Source organism: Gossypium arboreum, chromosome 12, assembly GCF_025698485.1.
Source record: "Gossypium arboreum isolate Shixiya-1 chromosome 12, ASM2569848v2, whole genome shotgun sequence".
In the NCBI taxonomy this organism is placed as follows: domain Eukaryota; kingdom Viridiplantae; phylum Streptophyta; class Magnoliopsida; order Malvales; family Malvaceae; genus Gossypium; species Gossypium arboreum.
The window spans coordinates 15,669,372-15,688,588 of NC_069081.1; the positions used below are offsets into that span (position 1 = coordinate 15,669,372).

Sequence of the window (19,217 nt, forward strand, 5' to 3'; positions counted from 1 at the left end):
CATAAGCCCTTTTGATTAAATTCGCATTCAATTGACAAAATCAAAGCATCAAAATTTCACACACAAATTGTAACATAATATGGACATGAAATATAACAATCAATTACCGGTGTGACTCGGTTTTGTGGTCTCGAAACCACTTCCTGACTAGAGTCAAATTAGGGATGTCACATTGCCCTTCTTACCGAACCTTAATATCTTCTTCCAAGAAGAAACCTTTAAGAAGACCATATCACCTACTGAGTACTCAATCTCCTTACACTTCAAATCTGCATACGACTTTTGCCTATCAGATGCTTCTTTTAACCGGTCCCTAATTATTCTGACCTTATCCTCGTGATCGCCTACCAACTCTGGTCCAAGAATTTGTCGCTCTCCTAGTTCAGTCCAACAACTAGGTGTACGACACCTTCGTCCATACAGTGCTTCATACGGTGCCATTTGAATACTCACCTGGTAACTGTTATTGTACGCAAATTCTACCAACGGCAAGTAATCCTCCCAACTACCTCGAAAGTCAATCACGCATCCCTTCAACATGTCCTCCAGAATCTGAATAACCCTCTCTGACTGACCATCAGTTTGGGGATGGAAAGCCGTACTAAAGTTCAATCGCGTCCCCAATGCCTCATGCAACTTTTGCCAAAACCGAGATGTGAATCTGGGATCCCGGTCAGAAACAATCAAAACTGGGATTCCATGAAGTCGTACAATCTCCGCCACATACAGCTTGGCTAACTTTTGAAGCGAAAAGTCAAGACGTACAGGTATGAAATGGGCTGATTTGGTCAACCTATCCACAATCACCCACACCGAGTCTTTCTTTGATGGTGTCAAAGGCAACCTACTCACAAACTCCATGGTTACCCTCTCCCACTTCCAAAATGGTATCTTCACCTACCGTAATAGGTCCAAAAGGTAATTGATGCTCACTTTCACTTGTTGGCATGTCGACATTTTCCTACAAACTCGTTATTTTTCGCTAAGTCCAGTCACCAAGACAATTCTCGCAAGTCCCGATACAACTTATTCCCTCCAGGATGCATGGCACAAAGTCCTCCATGAGCTTCCTTCAATATTGTCTACCTCAAATCAGAGTCCTTCGGAACACAAATTGTTCCTCGGAAACACAGAACTCCTTCGCCATTTAACCCAACTCAGAAGTTTCCCCTTCCTTAACTTGTTGGAAACGAGCGACCAAAGACTCATCGTTCAACTACTTTTCCTTAATCTGATCCACCCAGGTTGGCCTCACTTGCAACTCAGCCAACAGACCTCCATCATCATACAGACTCAGACGAGCAAACATTGCTCTCAGATCAGATACAGTTCTACGAGTTAGAGCATCGGCTACCACATTAGCCTTGCCTGGGTGATACTAGATCGAATAGTCATAATCCTTAAGCAACTCAATCCATCTCCTTTGCCTAAGGTTTAGCTCCTTCTGAGTCAACAAATACTTAAGACTCTTATGGTCAGTGTATATAATACACCTTTCTCCGTACAAGTAATGTCTCCAAATCTTAAGTGCGAATATAACTGCTGCCAACTCCAAATCATGAGTCGGATAGTTCCCCTCATGAGGTTTAAGCTATCGTGATGCATATGCAACCACCTTACCCTTTTGCATTAACACGCAGCCCAAACCCACGTATGATGCGTCACTGTACACAGTAAAATCCTTCCCAGACTCCGGCTGAATTAATTCAGGTGCTTCAATCAGAACTTTCTTTAACTTCTTAAAAGCTTCCTGCTACTTCTTAGTCCATACAAACGGTACTCCTTTCCTTATGAGTTTTGTCAAAGGTGCTGCCATCACAGAAAAACCTTCCACAAACCTTCTGTAGTATCCTGCCAGCCCTAGGAAACTCCGTATTTCCGACACTGACCTAGCAGCTTCCACTCCAAAATCGCTTCAATTTTCCGAGGGTCCACCTTAATCCCCTTAGCAGAGACCACATGTCCTAAGAAGGTTACCTCCCTCAACCAAAGTTCAGACTTGCTGAACTTCACAAAGAGTTCCTTCTCCCTTAACACTTGCAGCACTATATGGAGATGCTCATCATGTTTCGCTTCAGTTTCAGAATATACCAGGATATAGTTAATAAAGATGACTACGAACTGATCAAAAAATGGTTGGAACACACGATTCATCAGATCCATAAATGCTGCAGGAGCGTTCATCAGTCCAAATGGCATAACCAGAAACTCGTAATGACCATACCGAGTCCTGAATGCTGTCTTATGGATATCTGCCTCCTTGACCCTTAACTGATGATATCCAGATCAAAGGTCGATCTTGGAAAATACAGAAGCTCCTCTAGGTTGGTTAAACAGATCGTCAATCCTTGGCAGTAGATACTTATTCTTAATCGTCAGTTTGTTCAACTGGCGATAATCAATGCACATCCGCATCGTACCATCCTTCTTTTTCATGAATAGTACCGGTGCTCCCCATGGAGACACGCTTGGCCTAATGAAGCCCCTATCCAACAACTCTTGAATTTGAGCCTTTAACTCCACTAACTCCTTCGGTGCCATCCTATACGGTGCGATGGACACGGGCGCCGTTCCAGGCAACAAATCTATTCCAAACTCAACTTCTCGGTTCGGAGGCAATCCTGGAAGCTCCTCTGAAAAAACATCTTGGAACTCCTTTACAGTCCTAACCTTATCCACTATCAGTCCCTCCTCTTCTGACTGACTTACAAATGCCAAATAGGCCTCACAACCTTTTCGAATCCACTTTTCAACTCTTAAAGCCGACACCACATTGGACAAATAATCCTTTCGCTCACCTATCACCATAACCTCCTCATCCTTTGTGGTCCTTAACACCATTCATTTAGCAGCACAATCCAGAGTCGCCTTATGCTTAACAAGCCAGTCCATTCTTAATATGAGATCAAACTCTCCGAACGGTAACTCCATCAGATCTCCAGGGAAAATCCTACCTTGAGTTTCTAAGGGTACATCCCTATACAGTTTGTTTACCCTAACCGAGTGACCCAAAGGACTTACTACAGATACCCCACTCACAATCTCCTCAGAGCAGTCCAAGTTGTCCATAATCCGTTCTGTGGCCTCCAACCAATATTCCGCCACATTCGGGGCTATACCAGACACGCCCCTAAAGAGCTCAGCTCCGTTAGCCCGAAGTTGTTCAGAAATCGATCCTCAAATTCCGTTGCCCGAACTTGTCTCGGTAACCCTTTCCAGAACACGAAGCATTACCTGTGACAGGGCATCATCCCCGGCACAGCGGTCATGAGACTCTACCTCTGTTGTCGGTGGTACTGGTGCATCCACCACCGTCATATGTCTCGAAGACGAAGATCTCGCTCGAGCACTTCCTCGGCTCCGTCCACGGCCTCTTGTACTCATATCGTATTATCTTGATTATGAATTTTTATGCATCAATTAATATTCCAGTGTTTATTACAGATGTTTTATGAATCAGACAGTAGTTTAGAGTTAGTTTTCACAAAATCGAAGTCTAGCTACAGTTTCAATCTCTTATCAGATTTTCCTATGGTTTCAGATCATCCTATCTAGAGTGTCCTAGTAGGGTTTCAATACGACAGATAATTCAGAAAATATTCGAAAAATTCGAATACTTACGGACTTGAGGAGATTCTAATGCCACCTTCTAAAGATCTAAATTTTGAAAATCGACTTTTTCAGATTCTTTATAAAATTTTCGCCGAAAATCTTTGTTTTGTAAACCCATTCCACGTACCGAGTTGTTGCAACCTAGGCTCGATACCACTAAATGTAGCACCCCAAACCCCCGGACATTATGGCCGAATCCGACATGCCATATTGAAGCGTTCAAAACATTTTATATTGTTGATCCGAAAAACCTACTTAGTGTTTTAAAAGATAATTTCATTATAGGTTAAAGTAAATGGAAGTCAGTGCACGTGTAGGAAATCTAAAAGAGATGGTGAGTCCATCGATCGCTTAAGTACCAAGCTCCTTCGGATCCAATCCTAGACATGCATACCGCCATTGTCACACCTTAACGTCATGGATATTTCGCAAACCGATTTGATTATGTCATTTTTAGGAAAAGTGATTAATTTTGGAAAATACTTTCATTGGAAGCTTTGCTTGTTGTCATGTTATTTTGAAATCAATTGTTATTTTTGAAAACGCGCCTAAAGCTATCCAATTTCAACAGTTAAAATAAGTAATACCTATCTTAGTAATACATATTAAAACCATCAAAAATAATTAAGCGGCCTTATTACATTTAAAACCCAAAACTTCAAACGTAAATAATAGGATGTCCAGTTCACCGAAGAAAACCAAACATTCGTAAGCGGATGGCCACTCCAATTCTCTCATGACTCCAAGCCCACTATAGTTGGGGATTTCTACGTGGATGAAAATAAAAGGGGTGAGTTTGGGGAAACTCGGTGTAAGGAAAACCCATTCAAAGCCCAAGTCACTCAAGCCTATTGGGCCTAAGCCCATTCAGTAATAAAGTGGTAATTGGACCGAGCCCTTTTCAGACATAATAAACCGGGCCTTAGCCCTTATTCAGATAACAAGATGACCCATAGGCCCATTCCAAAATACATGCAACATCAATAACATATGCAAGCCCATTTGGGAGACTACTCAACCCACCAACCACTACACTCCACCCGCATCAAATTTCTACACTCTATGTGGGGAATAGCTCAACCCACCCAAATTTCAACACTCAGCTTGCACCTTTGCTCGTCAGTTATCAAAGAATTGAGGCAAAGCCTCCAAAGATGTGGACAAGCCACTTTCAGTACTTCCTCCGTCAATATCCCAATCCCATGCATTAGATAATAACAACATGGCATGCAAGAATTAACAACATCAAACATGCACTTAGGTCAATTTAACCCTAGGGTATTTCGATAATTTATCTACTAGGGTAAAACTATAAATTTTCCACTTTTAAAGGTATTTCAATAATTTATCTATTTTAGGGTTTTTCATGCATATTCCTACTTTTCACGTACTAATGTAATCACGCATCGAGGGTTCTTCTTGAATTGGGCTGTTGGCCTATCATTCCAATTTTGGCCCATTAAGCCCAAAAATATCGAGGGCATAGAAATCATGCACTTTGCGGTCAAATTTTGCAGCTTACCAAAAACATTAATCGATTTACCTCACGAGCATTCGTGACACTCGCAAATCTACAAAATACCGGTTTTTGGCATTTCGCTTTTCGACTTTTGCGGATCCAGACTAAGAAAGAGGGTGTTAGTTACACACCTATTTGCGACGATATGTCGACGAGATCCACACACTAACGCCTACAATTGGATTACTAACACATTAATCTAACTATTCAAATACGAACTACGATTAACCCCTTACAATATTCGCCAACCACACCTACAGATCGAGTAAGCTTATAAGAAATCAATAAGCAACTCATTAACAAATTTTTGTCAGTGTTTACCACATAATCATAATTTCACTGCAAGCTGTCTTCCTGAGCAACAGTCACTAAATCATTTATAACTGGAGCTACGATACCCCAAATCAAGTGCCGTTAATTTTACCTGAAAATAGACTCATATATCTTCTATCCATAAAATTTTTAGAATCTTTGGTTTATCTAATCAATACCAGATTTTTCTCAAAGTTTCGCATGTTTCAATGTTTGACTAATCTGACCACTCTTCATTACGAATCAAATTTCTCATTGTACAGAATTCAAAATATGTTCTCGTTTATTTCATTTGAAACTAGACTCATTAAGCTTTAATTACATAATTTATTCAGCTTCTAATTCATCTCTCACAATTTATGGTGATTTTCCAAAGTCATGTTACTGCTGCTGTCCCAAGCCGATTTTTTACCAAATCACTCTTTCACACATACCTTGCATGCATGTTATTTAAACATGTATATCACCAATCAATCATTACATATCTATGATTTTACTTAAGTATAATCTCCATTTCATCATTTTAAAGCACAACGTGTTAGCCGATTTTTCCCTTTAGCATCTAAGGCACATGCATGCTCATTGGTTTGGCTCAACTTCACCTATCTTCCATTTTTCATCAAAAGAACATGAAACAACAACCATTTCCTTCATTTTAATTCATGACTAAATGCTCACAACACAACTAAAAACCAAAATATGCTTCAAGAGTTAAGGTAGAATCAAGAAGAACTCATGAACCTCAAGATAGAAGCAAACTACCATGAACTTACCTTCAATTTTCTTCCCCAAGTGACCGAACATTCAAGAGCTTTCTCCTCTCCTTTCTCTTCTCTAACTTTAGGCTATGATGAATAAAGATGGACAAAACTTTGTTCTTTTCACCCCTTTTTTTTAATAAAATTTCATATTTCATCCATTTAATTCTTTAATACAAAAGACATAAAATTCCCATCATGAAACATTTACCTAACCCATTATCATGGAATATTTACCTAACCCATTATCAATTTGTATCAATTTGTACCATAAATTATGGATATCAAGTGCACATTTTGTCTACAACAACATGATGGCTAGTCACTTCATGTAAAATGGGAGGTTTGTCATGCAAATCCTCCTATTTTGCACTCCTATTTACTTGGCCACTTCAATTTAGCCTATAGCATTTTCAAACATTTTCACAGAGGTTCTATTTCATAATTTCACCCCTTTTTCTTATGGAACAAAAATTAACTAAAATTGTCGTGTTCTATCTTAAGCTTGGGCCTTCTAGAGGCCCACTAACATAATTAAACCTATGCCAACATTCACAAAATTCCCGAAAATTGGGGCGTTACACTTGTGGCGTACTATGATAAGTCTATGTTAATGGTATGATCTATATGAAGTTATTTTGGTTTGAAAAGTTCTATGATGTAATCGCATAAGCCTTGAAGGAAGTTTCTTGAAAATAAGTATGAATCTTTATGTTAAAAATGGATATCCGTTGTGGTTATCTGTCAATTTAGAATATAGGCGTATCTTCAGCTATAAGGGGTATATAAATATCCATTTTTCTGATTTCTTCTGAGTTATGTAGGGTTGGAAATTTGAGATGTTTGGTATCCGCCATATCTAAATAGGATATTGTTTCGATTCTAAAATAATATTGTATTTGAGCTATTTGTTAATTCGAGTATTTTCGTGCTTATAGTAAGAGTTATGAAGAATTCTTCTGAACAATCTAGTTAGTTCATTATTAGTATGATCTTGTCTTGAGTATTGAATTGGGATATGAATTGATTGGTTAACTGATAGTATCAACTCAACATGGAAATCTGAAAAATGTGTAAGCATCTGCCAGTGAATAATACCTGTGATTAACTATTTTGGATTAGCTAAAGAAACTCGTCTAAAGAAAAGAGAAAATGTGGTATTGTTTGGTAAGATCTAGATTCATCCATTTAGTTAGATGAAAGATGACATGTTAAGAAAGTATGTGGCATATAAACATGTGTTATCCGATGATGTGAAGGTATCCGCCAAAGATGAGAGTGGGTAATCTAAAATAATCAGGATTAAAAGTTTAGCATGAAATGTTTTAAGGTAAGTTTTATTTTAAATTCACCAAGTTCATGTAACTTATAAGTGTTATGTTTATATTTCAGGTTATGTTTTATGAATGAGTTCACCAAGAGAGACAAGCTAGGGGTTTGCCAAGAAAACGGTGATATGAGATACTATGCCTACAATGGGCAATTTGGAAAAGTGGCGTATTGTAGAATTACACCCTAAAGAGTATGTCTTTAGTAAACCTATGTGTTGTAATAAGTTTGATATATATATTATTTTTAAATACTTCTGTTTTTTCCTCTAATAGTGAGAATTTAGATAAAATAATAAGAAAAATGTTTTAAGCCAAGAGTTCAAGAAAGTTGTTTGGATAATTGTTAAGTTTTACGTGTGGTAATACCCGAGATTTGGACTTGGTGACTTAAGTTAGGTTAAGGGTGTTACAAATACAATGAGAGGCCAAAATCTCCATCATAATTCATATGAGGGAAGCCCACCCTATTAGCCCCTCTCTCTCTCCTAGTTGGATTAGGAAGATATTCTTCTATTTGAACTAAACCTCTACAATTCAACAAGGATTCTACCTTCTCTCCCTATAAATAGATGGCACCGATAAAGCTATTCACATAACTTGAATATATTGTTACTCTGCTAAAAAATAGAGAGAATTAATTTTCAACTATTATATATATATATTTAGAATAATAATTTTGCTGATTTCTATTTTGAAGAGAGAATTTTTGTTTTCACCCCAAAAGTAAGGTAAATTTATTCTAGTTTTGTGTTTTGATTCGATTGGTTCGAGCCCACACTCAAAGCAATTCGTGGTACGAGAATAGCGGAGAAGATCACTTGGTTGAAAGCCGAAAAATGTCAAGGATCCACTTATTAGAAAACATAGTTATGATTTCGGTTCAAAGTATATTGCTGCAAATATCACAAACCGGGTCAGTTTTCAAATTTTAATTTTTCGCTGTACAAGAAAACTATTTTCAAACCAGATTTTTTTTTCAATAGTAGCATTATTCAAAATAGTGGAATTCACAACCCAAGTTATGGATAAATGATATCCTCTCATTGGAATTACATAATAGATGAAAAATAAACGTGACCACAGGTCTTTTGTCTTTGCGATAAATGACTTAATTAGTATTTAATAGTTATTGAATTTTTATGAAGGAAGATGTAATGATTACCATGAGATAAAATTTGGAGAGCGAATAATATCATAAAGAGATTAAGGATATCCTATGAGAGTAACATACTTATGGCAAGGTCAATAGACGAGCACTAATTGAGTAACTTTTTAATGGTATGTGATTAGGAAGAGCTCAGTCACGATACTATAGTGGTATGACTTCGTGACAAAATAAGTTTATAATTAATAGGCAAAAAGTTGAAACTTAATTATAAATCATTTGGACCCTAATTATATATGTTCAATCGGTCCTTCCTCTAGCTTGCTGGAACTAGAAATTAATTGCATGTATAGTCAAATGAACAAAAATGGATGGAAATGATAAAGTTAGAGAAATAGATCACATTCACAAATGAATGTGTTTTCTCACTAAGTATAGAAATGACTTGATGATTGCCATTTATTCTCTTGCTTTTAAGTTAATGATGACGACTTAATTTTGTAGATGCTAGATTAATTGCAATTCCTTGACTTATGTTATTCATACTCTGCTAATGTTGTTCTAAGCATTTGGTTTATTTATTCAATCAAATAAATCATTTTCATTTTTACTTATGCATTAATTAATGTTGGGAAACATATGAACTAATTATTTCATCCAAACAAGATGGTAATTAGTGGGCATGTAACAGCCCGTTTTCCAGCGGTTTCGGGACCACAATTTCAAAGTGTCAGACCGCGAATAATAATTATTTAATATTTACGAGGTTATTAGTGTCGTATTAAAATTTGGCTAAGAAATTTTAATGTTTAGATAATTAATTAAGAAAAAAGACTAAATCGTAAAAAGTTAGAAAAGTTTTTTGCTATTGATTTTTTTTCTTAGCTAAATGACTTAAATATTTATGTTGGTGGATCTATGATGCAATTAGACCATAAATCAATTGATATGGCAGTTGGTGAATTCTTTCTTTCATTTTATTTTGGTCGAACACCATTATTAGGGAGGAGGAAGCTTCTGTTTACTATTTCCCTTGCATGTAAGTGTATTGGATACTCGTTTTTCATGAATTTTATGTTTTTGAGATTGTTATAGCTAATCTAGCTAACATGAAAGTTAATTTGTGAAATTGTTAAATGTTTTTGTAATAGCCTGTTTCTAGTGATATCAAAAATAGTAGTTTCGGGACCACAATTTTGCTGATTAAATTATCATTTTATTATTATTTTAATCTCCTCAGTATTATATTAATGTCGTATTAAAATTTTATTAAGAAATTTTGATGTTTTCATGGTTAATTAAGTAAAAATGACTAAACCGTAAAAGGTGAAAAAGTTTAGTTCTATTAGTTAAAAGGGTCAAATGACTATGAAATCTTAAACTGAAGGACTTGAATGGTAAATACACCATTTAATGAGTTAGTGGATAAATTTGGACACAGTTATGTTAGTTTTAAGTTATATTATTAAGGTCAAATTAGTAAACTAATAATTAAGGTTAAAATAAACTAAAAAAAGTGTCATCTTCCTCATTTATTTGTTTCAACCAAGATTGAGGGAGAGAATAGCCATTGCTAAGGCTTGAAGGTTTGACTAGAATAGGTGTTGCATATAAGTGATTCTGTGCCCTTTATGTTTTTGTGATCGTTTTAGCTTAATCTAGCTAGCTCGGCGGTTAATTTGTAAAACTGTTATAGGTTGAGGGACTTTCCATGGATTTTTTTTGCTAGGTTTTTGATCATGTGATGTGATACGTGCAATAAGTTTTATAATTTATGAATGTCCATTCTTGAAAACTAACTATTATCATGATAAAGGCAAGCGCACCTTATCGAACAGTAGTATAGCTTATGGCAAGACCGGGATGTCGAACCCAAAGGAACTAAAAGTACTAGTATTAACTTTCTTTTTATTATCTAGCCTAAAAATAAAGGGGTTTGTTTATCTAAACTAATTACTAAACTAAGAATGCACAGAAAGTAAATTGGGGAAATAACTTTTGGGAAAACTGAATGATTTGGACAATACCTAAGGGAAAAATCCACCTAGACTTCACTTGTTATTGACTCTGAATCAGACGATTTGTTCACTTGACTTGATCCGTAGAAATCCCTAAGTTATATTATTATCTCTCTCGAGACTAACAACATCAAACCCTAGGTTGATTAATTGAAATCTCTTTCTAATTAAAACTCCCAGTGTTGCATTAACTCGATCTATGGATTCCATTATTAGGTTTCACCCTAATCCAGCAAAATTATGTCACCCTATCTTTAGGCGTGCAATCAACTTCACTTAATTATGTTAGATCTACTCTTAGACAGAGACTTTTTCTCCTCTAAATAAGCACATCAATACTTGAATCAATATCCTGGAATATTAAAGCAAGAATTAAGAACTCATAATTTAGAACAAGTCAAATATTTATCATATAATTCAGATAATAATAACAAGATCCGTCTTAGGTTTCATTCCCCTTAGGTATTTAGGGGGTTTATTTCATATTTATGAAATAAAACATCTCAAAAGAATAATGATAACAAAACATAAAGAAAATCCAAGAACTCTTGAAGGGAATTGAAAGGAGATCTTCAGTCTTAAAGGTGAATCCGGCTTCTGAGATGGATCAATCGGCTTTCTTCGGGTAATTCCTTGCCTTCTACTCCATTTGTGTCTTTTAGGTACCTCCTGGGTGTTTATATAGGCTTTAGAATGCTTCAAAACCCTCAAGAGTGGGCTTTTCCGAATAGGACTAGATTTGGGCTCGACAGGGACACGCCCGTGTGACATGCCCGTGTTCGATTGCTTCAAACCGTGTTTTAGTCTGTTGAATGGACACGGGCGTGTGAACTACCCGTGTGAGGAAGTCCAGGCCGTGTTGATTCCCACGTTGATCCATTTTCTCTATTTTTGGCTCATTTCTCACTCTTTTTACTCTCCTATGCTCAGCTAAGTATAAAACATGAAATTAAAGGATTAGGAGAATCGAATTCACCAAATCTAAGGATAATTTATCCAAAAATATGCTAAGCATGGGATAAATATATGTATAAATTACGATTTATCAAATATCCCCACACTTAAGCGTTTTCTTGTCCTCAAGCAAAATCCTCAACTCACAATCAAAATAAATTCTTTTCAACTTATAATTCTCATCAATAGTATCTCAAAATAATCCGTAAGTAATCATACATTGAAAATTCAACTCGAAGAACATCAAAGTTTCAAACATTCCAAGTTGAACATTTTATCACGAAAACATAGGTGTCTCCCCTCATCTAAGTAATCACCTTTGATTCAAAACATCACAGAGTTTCATATCCTCACTAAAGATTCACTCAAATCACTCGAGGTGTTTAAAGAAAAGAAATTTAGCACTCAACAGTCAATATGAAAAGTTATTACCATAGGCTTGCATGAAAATCAAATCTCCACCACTATATATTGAGATGATACATCAATCAAAAGGTCTTTAAAGGGTTGTAACGTGGCTTTGGTTAAGGGGTGTGGCTACAAGCTGAAAAAGAAGGTTAGAATCGAGATTGAATTGAAAAATTACCTTGCTAGAAAAAGACTACAACTTGATAAATTACATTTCTAATTAGAAAATCCTAGAATTGAGCTTTTCTTCATGGGATAAGGAATTTAAATACTTAAGCTTAAAAAACAAAGAATTACTACTAATATGTATATATGTTGTTGTTGTTGTGTTTTTTTTTATTATTTAAGAACAAGTCAAATACATAGAACTTTGCTAATTATTACAACGAAAAATAAAACATAGCTAAGAAATTAATTCAAATAAAATCTTGACAAAAATAGGGATCAAATTAGGGGATTTCAACAATAATGGGTTATGGGTTAATATTGAGAGTAAATCAATGAATGGCTTGTTAGGCTCAAAGGGGTTCACTAAGGGTTAATTATGATGGTAGGCTTTTATGGAGTAAGTGGGTTAAACCTAAGTGCCTTTATCATCTCGACATATCAAATCAATGGTGTGGTCTTGACATGCATAATCAAGCAAGTTCTAGAATAACGATTCGATATTGACGCACTCAAAGCAACAATAAAAGTGAGCATGAAAGAAATAATATATGCTCTAAAGGCTCAAGATCTCACAAAAATTATGGCTTGTCGATGTTTAACCTGTGAATTTCAACTCAAGATAATACCTAAACTTGGGGAAACAACCTAAAAAATTTTTAATTCTCATGAATCAACTTTTCATACTTGATTCCTTAATTCCTTTAAAGTTTAAACAGTCAATGCATAAATGCCTGTGTATTAATTCAAGACGTATCAATAAAAATCATAAATTAATCAAGATCATTCTAATAGTGATATGAGTGATTCACGTGAGAATCAGACAAAATTCAGGGATTTTTTTGATAATGATATAAATAACCCCCCACACTTAAGATGTACATTGTCCTCAATGTACAAAGATAGTATTACTGAACAATATATATATAAGAGAGTGAGAGAAGTGAAACTTCCTGAATTTTTGGATGAATTCCTTGAATTGGAGTTATGGAGAATAATCGGTCAAGGCAATGATGAGAGTGGAGGAGGATCCTCCGGTAGTGGTAGAGGTTCGTTAGTCCATAAGTCCTGCACCAAAAGAATATTATATCTGGTAGTAGCTATGGTCATAGTCGAGCAAGACATGGCAGTTGTGGAGAACCTTTTCTAGTGGAGTTACAATTTCCTAGTTGCAATTTCCTAAGTAATAATGAGCTTTGGAGCTCTTTATAACTGCGATAAAATCACTAACTTTTTAAGAAATATAAAGAAGCATAATCACTCGTAAAGAAATAGCCGAAAACATAAATTATCTAATATTAGTTATAAACTGAAAAATGGAATAGTATTAAATGGAAGTAAAATAAAAAGTACTATAAAGATATAAATAAAGATAAAAGTAAAAATAGAAATAATAAATAAAAAGTCTTTAAACATCGTCATCATTGGATGGTTCGCGAGATGGTGGTGGATGAAATGTGAAGGTGCTGAAAAATCTGATGTAGAGTAGCATCAATGTGATCAAAGTGCTAAAAAAACTCCTGCTCAAATCGAGTAAGGTGCTCAGAGATGTCAGAGTATGAAGCTGCCACATGAATTGGACGATGGATGGGTGGTGGCTGAGACGGTGAGTCCTCATGACATGGAGGGACATCATCAGTAATGTCCTCTGGGTCCTCCTCCTCGGCGGACTGGACTAGGCGGTAATGGGGAGGGTCAACTCCATGTTGTCGCTTGATCATCCTCATATATAGCATACTCGAGATGCCCTGTGGGGACATCTGACCAATGAGGGTGAGGGAAGATGCTTGCGCCGCCGTGTTGAGGAGACCTAAATACCAGGCCAGACGAGTCACATAAGGGCCGATGGATATGACTCTATTCCTATACCGTTTCGTCTGATGGCGAATGGCAAGGGCAATGAAATAGGTAAGGCCGAAAATGTGCCCGTTCGTCATACTCTATAAAACGTAGACGTCGTGAGTGTTGACGACGCTGGTGCTCTCTCGCCGCCCTGTCAGAGTGTGGGCCAAGATGGCGTGTAAGTACCTCAGGGATGGGGCGAGGGCCGATGCCTTAGAGCGGCTGGGGTCATAGGTGGCTGAGTCAGGGACTAAAGCACTCCAACACTTCAAAGGAGAATAGTGGATATGGTGATGGAGGGTGCCGAGTTCGTTGTCGTCCATGAACTCCTCCGTATACAGTCCTAGTGCAATTCCGAACTCAGGTACGCTTAACTGGAGTACTAAATTGTCGAGACAGAACTGGACTATTCCAGGATCATCGAACTATGTCATGACGACTTGAAGGTGGAAGGTCGTACAGAGTTCGAGTGTGAGCTCGAGGTACATCGGCTCAATGATCTCAAAAAAGAGGCCCCATGGTCAGAAGGGCTCAGATCGCGTCAGCCAGTTGGATTTGTTCAAGTGCTTCCCAATCAATGCAGCGGCCCACACTTAAGGGTCAGGCCCGTAGTATCTGAAAAAGTTCCTCTTGTGGTCTCGAGGTAAATTGGAGGAATGGATGCCTGATTTTTGCGGTAGGACCCAACGATGATACTGCTCCTTTCCTCTTCTTCGAGATGAGGACGGCGATTTTCTTGCCACATGGATTTGACATGTATCTGCAATAGCAAGATGAAGTTATAGAAATACCCCCCAAGAATAGCATGGAAAGGTATGTAAGCATGTTAAAATTAAAGAAGAATACTTCATGGGCATCATAGGCAAAAGGAAAGATGTATCGAAAAGTAACTAAATCCTAATGGAAAGATATATCAAGTCATTAGTAACAATAAGAACATGAGAATGGTGCTAAATGGAATACCTAGTGAATGAATGCATGTGTGATTGATAATATGTAATATGGTGTGAGTAAGCATAAAATCCATGGAAATAAGAGAAAAATGGATGAATGTAGCATAATGTATCGACTAAAATGACAATTTTCTAACAAAGAGCATAAGCATTACTATCATTAGAACCATGAATATTAAGCAAAATAGTCAAATAACACAATAAAAAAATCATAAAATTAGTAAAAGAATTGAAGAGAATAGAGAGAAAATAGTGAACAAACGCAATAGCTTGGTAGAGGGAGGAGCTTGGGTCGTCGATGATGGTGTTGTGGTCGGCGCACGGGCATGGCAGGGAGGTTGTGTGAAAGGATTTCGACGGCTAGGGTTTAATATTTGGGGAAGGGGATGATGAATAGTGGGGGGTTTATATAGATTTTGGGGCACACGGCCATGGGACACGCTCGTGTATCCTAATTTTAGCCTGTGTGTATCATGATTTTTAAATTTGGGCACGTCTGAAATTCGGCCCACGCCCGTGTTCTTTGGGCGTGTTGATGCACACAGCCGTGTTCTGCTTCGTTCACTTCTCCCACACCTGTGTATGTACATCCACGCCCGTGTTGTTTTGTCAGTCTTGACCATGGGTAGTGCGACACACCCTTGTTGTTTTTTCAGTTTCAACCATGGTCTTTAGACACGGGTGTGTCGCGCGCCCGTGTTGTTTTGACAGATTCACCCATGGCTGTGGCAACTTATCGAATCCTGTGTTGGGGAAAATTTTTTCCCTGTTTTGACACAGCCATGTTACCTTCTGTGGTATGGGCACGGCCTAAGGCACGCCCGTGTGCCTGGCCGTATGGTTCTGGAAAACCTATGTTCAGTGACTCAGTTAGTGAATTAAATGTTAAAAACTAAAATTTAAAGAAGTTAACACTGTTAGTGCTCGGGTTGCCTCTCGAAAGCGCTTATTTATAGTCTAAGCTCGACTTACCTCTCTGTTGCGTGGTCATAGTGGTACGAGGAGTTTTCACTCCTCATCCCTGCTATCAATTTTATCAAAATAAGGTTTTAGACGAGTACTATTTACCTTAGACGTACCGAATTTGGGATGAATTACCTCGACTGTGCCGTATGGGAAAATGCTAAGTATTGTAAGAGGGATTTCTCCATTAGGTACAAAGGTGGCAATCCAAGGGTCTGCTGCATCTAATAGTACTTTGTCTCCAACCTTAAGTTGATTTGGTGAAATATTGAGCTTGTCATGGCGTGATTTTGGTTTATCGTGTGATATCAGTTTCTGTGTCTGCCATTCATCTAGTTCCTCGACATGTAGCCTTCATTCTTCATAGATGGGTCCTTTTTCGTTACTCGAACGGCTCAGGTGTGTTCTTTGAATGTGTTTCCTGAAAAGAAGGTTTCACCACATGATAAGTATTAGTAGTACGATTTATACAATCACTCTTGATATTTGATATGTTACTTGAATTACGAGCTTGAAGAGCGATTGTTTCCTCACCCACACGAAGTGTGAGTCCACCTGTACCAACATCAATTATAGTTCTAGCAGTTTCTAAAAAGGACCTTCCTAAAATTAAAGGCACGTCACTATCCTTTTCTATGTCTAGAACAAAAAAATCAACTGGGAATATGAATTTGTCAATTTTAACGAGTACATCTTCAATAATACCCCTAGGAAATCTGATTGTTTTGTCTGCTAACTGAATGCTCATCCTAGTTTGTTTCTTTTTGGGTTTCCCAAGACTTAGTTGTTTAAACATTTTGCAGGGCATGACATTAATATTGGCCCCTAAATCAGCCAAAGCATTACTAACGTCTAAGCTACCAATTAAATAAGGAATCGTAAAACTCCCTGGATCTTTCAATTTGTTGGCCAGCTTAATCTGCAGAATGGCTGAGCAAACTGCATTCATCTCCATATGCGACGCCTCATCCAACTTCCGCTTATTTGCTAAAAGCTCTTTTAAAAATTTAACTGCGTTTGGCATCTGTGAAAGAGCTTCGATAAACGGTAAGTTAATATGCAATTTCTTTAATAGTTTAAGGAATTTACCGAATTGTTCATCTGTGCGGTCTTTCCTTGTTGCATTGGGGTATGGCACCCGTGGTTGTACTCTTTACTTACCGGTTGTTACTCACTGTGGACTACCTCACCTTTACCTTTACTGACCACCATTCCTTGCCTTGGTTCTAGTTCAGGTTCAACTAACCCTTCCTCACCTTGAGTGGTAATCACATTGAGTTGTTCCCTTGGGTTAGATTTAGTATTACTTGGCAAGCTACCTTGTAGTCATTCAGAAATTAGTTTGGCGAGCTGTCCTATCTGAGTTTTGAGCCCTTGGATCGATGCTTGTTGATTCTTAAGTGCTGTTTCGGTGTTCTGAAAGTGATTTTCTGACATCGAGATAAACTTTGTTAGAGTCTCCTTAAGGTTCGGCTTCTTTTCTTGTTGGTAAGGTGGTTGTTGAAAACCCAGAGGATGTTGTGGCCTTTGATTCCCTTAACCACCCCACAAGAAGTTGGGATGGTTCCTCCAACCTGCATTATATGTGTTACTATATGGGTTATTTTGAGATCTAGAATTATTATTACCCATATAGTGAACTTGTTCCTCCTCGGTGCTAGGATTGAAAGGCTGATATTATGTGTGCGTTCCTCCTCTATTTGAATCACACCTCATCACTGGATGTACCTGAGTAGAGCCATACAAACCGTCAATCTTTTTATTTAAGATTTCTACCTGGTTAAACAGCCTAGTAACTGCATCGAGGTTGAAAACACCAGCTGCTTTCTTCGGCTTTTTCCTCATAACTTGCCACTAATAGTTATTCAGTGACATCTCCTCAATAAATTCGTAAGCCGCTTTAGGTGCTTTGTTATTCAAAGTTCGACCAGTGGCTGCCTCGATGAGTTGCCTCGTTGACGGGTTCACACCGATGTAAAACGTCTGAACCTGTAGCCAAAGTGGTAACCCATGGTGAGGCCACCTTCTCAAAAGATCCTTGTATCTCTCCCATGCACCATAGAGTGTTTCTAGATCCATCTGCACAAAAGAAGAGATGTCATTCCTCAACTTAGCCATTTTAGCCAGCGGAAATTATTTAAGTAAAAACTTTTCAGTTATTTGTTCCCAAGTAATGATCGACCCTCGTGGTAACGAGTTCAACCACTATTTAGCTTTGTTCCTCAATGAAAAGGGAAACAACCGAAGGCGAATGACATCATGAAAAACGCCATTGATTTTAAAAGTTTCGCAAAACTCTAGAAAATTCACCAAGTGATTGTTTGGATCCTCATCTTGCAAACCATCAAACTGAACAAACTATTGTATCATTTGAATTGTGTTAGGTTTCAGTTCAAAATTATTTGCAGCAATAGAAGGTTTAACTATACTTGACTCAGTTGTTGTTAAATTAGGTTTAGTTCATATTTATGAAAGAAAACATCTCAAAAGAATAATGATAACAAAACATAAAGAAAACCCAAGAACTCTTGAAGGGAATTGAAGGGAGATCTTCAGTCTTGAAGGTGAATCCGGCTTCTAAGATGGATCAATCGGCTTTCTTCGAGTAATTCCTTGCCTCCTACTCCGTGTGTGTCTTTCAGGTACCTCCTGGGGTGTTTATATAGGCTTTAGAATGCTTCAAAACCCTCAAGAGTGGCCTTTTCTGAATAGGACTAGATTTGGGCTCAAGAAGGACACACCGGTGTGACACGCCCGTGTTTTAGTCTGTTGAATGGACACGGGCGGGTGAACTACCCATGTGAGGAAGTCCATGCTATGCTGATTTCCCACGTTGACCCATTTTCTCCGTTTTTGGCCCATTTTTCACTCTTTTTACTCTCCTATGCTCACCTAAGTATAAAACATGAAATTAAAGGATTAGGAGCATCGAATTCACCAAATCTAAGGATAATTCATCCAAAAATATGCTAAGCATGGGATAAAAATATATATAAATTATGATTTATCAGTTTTTATGTTAAATGATAAATTATGAATCTTTGTTGAGAAATAAACAAGTTTTGTTAAGTGATTTTTTGATGAAATTGCATTTAGGGATCTATTTGTGAAAATAGTAAAATTTCATGTTAAATTTATGAAATGATGGTTTAATTGATTGATATGAGTCCCTAAAGAATTCGGTTAGCCTCTAAAGGGGATTAAAATGGTTAGATTTCAAATTATGAACTTAAGGACTAAATTGTGAAAAGTTAAAATGTTGGGGGCAAATTAGTAG

At 37.3% G+C, this 19,217-nt stretch overlaps 1 non-coding gene across 1 annotated transcript; it reads left to right on the forward strand.

Moving 5' to 3' along the window:
* Positions 1 to 17,945: 17,945 nt before the first annotated feature.
* LOC128286021 (small nucleolar RNA R71) lies at positions 17,946 to 18,052 on the forward strand. Its single transcript, XR_008276568.1, has one exon. It is a non-coding gene; the product is annotated as a small nucleolar RNA R71 (small nucleolar RNA).
* The last annotated feature ends 1,165 nt before the right edge of the window (positions 18,053 to 19,217 follow it).